This window comes from Coturnix japonica, unplaced genomic scaffold (assembly GCF_001577835.2).
Source record: "Coturnix japonica isolate 7356 unplaced genomic scaffold, Coturnix japonica 2.1 chrUnrandom339, whole genome shotgun sequence".
Classification (NCBI taxonomy): domain Eukaryota; kingdom Metazoa; phylum Chordata; class Aves; order Galliformes; family Phasianidae; genus Coturnix; species Coturnix japonica.
In genome coordinates this window covers 215,877-218,370 of record NW_015439867.1, presented here as the reverse complement: position 1 = coordinate 218,370, position 2,494 = coordinate 215,877, and positions in this window count along the sequence as shown.

Below are 2,494 nucleotides of genomic sequence, written 5' to 3'. Positions count from 1 at the left end.
AGGAAGGAAGGAAGGAAGGAAGGAAGGAAGGAAGGAAGGAAGGAAGGAAGGAAGGAAGGAAGGAAGGAAGGAAGGATATCTATGCAGATGGATGGATGAATATGTAGGCAGGTGGATGGACAGACACACAGATACATGTTGCTGACTGTTAATACACCAATGATTTGACTTCAGGCTGTGCCTAGGATGGGAGTGGAAGTGACCACCATGGCCTGATTGCTGGCATAGGGACATTGCTCCAATTCATGGCCTGGACCTGAGAGGAAATATGACTGTGTGCCCCCTCCTAAGGGGATCACCTCGGAGGTGACAACTTTCTTCTCCCAGTGTCAGCTGGGATTTCATCCAGGTAGAGAGTGGACAAGCTGGGAGAGGGAAAATGCATTTATCAAGGGGGGCAGACCGGTGGATGCAACTGGATGGGCTGGGGTCACTTTCTTGGGGGCTGCTTTGGGAATCCAGTGGTCCAGGGAAAAGGGGCTAATTAGTGCAGCATGAGAGAATATCCTACTCAAGACCAGCACAAGGAGATGGCCTTCAGTGCAGGGAAGGAGAAGAGGAACAAACCTCCTTTCAATGGCTGAACTTTATCCCCACCCCAGGATGAAGAGCAGGAGGGATAATTTGGGGGCTTGTTCACCATGCAAGGAGCAGAATTTGAGTTATTAGATGGGTGAACATCTCTCAAATGTGGCTTCCAGCTCAGGTTTGGGGGCTGAACGCCGTCTCTTGGGATCTCTGCAGGCTCTTAGATAAGAGCATCCTCTGCTTCCTCGGGTAAAATCTGGTTTGTATTTAAATTTCGGTGGTTTTGCAGCAAAATCACCAGATTTTCGCCCCTCGGTGCAGTAATTCCCCTTCGTTTCTTTGCCGTTGGGTGAAGTTCGGGCGCAGAACCCGGGATCTCCGATCAGCGAACTGGTGAGCACCGCATGTACCGCTAAATAAAAGGCACGACGAGCACCTTTTGTGGCTCTGCTGCCCACGGGGCCGCTCCAACCCCGCACAACGCATTTCCCATTCTACTGCAATGATGCGCTATCACTCTTCACTCCCCTTCTCCCTCTCCGGCCGTCAAAATGCATTCGGGTGAAGAAAAACCCCACGAACAATATGAAGTTGCATTGGGTTCGGTGAGGGATGGCTGATGAGGCTCTAAAATGTGTGAATTTAGGGGAGAATTGACTCCCTTAGCAGCAGGAGCGACTCCGGATGATGCTTAAATAGGGAGCGGGGATGGCTTTGAAATCTTCGTTCAACACGGAGCGAAATACTCTTTGTCCGCTGAAATAATAATGAAGAAATCCTCTATACCCCCTCCTCGTGTTTTTCGCGATGGTTGATAGGAAAAAAGAAGGAGAAGAACGGATTTCTTGCAGCGGACGGAGCGCTTGGGAGGGGGGTTAGACACGGGGTTTGGGTTTCTCCCACAGAGCACGTTTGGTGTTGGCCCGACAAGAGCTTCTCCGTTGTTGTTTTTGGGTGATGAGATATATGAGAAATATGAGAAATAAAGCGCTGAGGTCCGGGGCTTTTCCCGCAGCTCGCTCCCGTTCGCACTCCGTTGTCTCTACGATCCGACTCCGCGCACAGCAGCAGTGGACGATGAGTCCCAGTGGAAATCTCGGGTGGGTTTTCCCGTCCATTCTCCACCCGTGAGCTTCATTTCCACGCGGCATCGTGGTCGGGCTGTGGGGAAATCGCTGCACCGGCCACCAAAGCGTTTTCTTTCCCATCCCCATCCCGGCACAATCCTAAAAGCTGCCCCACGTTTCCATCTCCATCCTTCGAAACGCCGATTAAACTCCTCTATTCCGCCTCATTTCTCAACGCTTTCCCCTAATTTCTGTCCCGGTGAATGTTCTGGAGGGATTTCGCTGGGGAATTACATCCTTTGTTCCAGTGTGTGTGCGCCCAAACGGAGCCTGATGGAGATGGGAAATCCCAGTGCGAATCACAGACAGCAAACGGGCTGTGGGTTGGAGGGTTTGGGGTTTGGGCTGGGATTGGTTTGGGGATAGAGATGGGAATAGAGTTAAGGATGAGAGTAAGGATGAAGGATAAAAGTAAGAATAAAGGATAGGGGATAAAAATAAGGATAAAGATGAGAATAAAGTATCCTAAAGGGTAGAGGATAAAAATAAGGGAAAATATAAAGATAAGGATAAAGGATAAGGATAAAGAAAGGATAAGGACAAGGATATAGATAAGGATAGAGGATAAAAATAAAGATAACAATAAAGGATAATGGATAAGGATAAAGAAAGGATAAGAATAAGGATAAGGATAAAGATGGATAAGGATAAAGAAGGATAAGGATAAGGATAGAGGATAAAAATAATATAAGGATAAGAATAAAGGATAAAGGATAAGAATAAAGATAAGGATGGATAAGGATAAAGAAGGATTAAGGATAAGGATGAGGATAAGGATAAGGATAAGGATAAGGATAAGGATAAGGATAAGGATAAGGATAAGGATAAGGATAAGGATA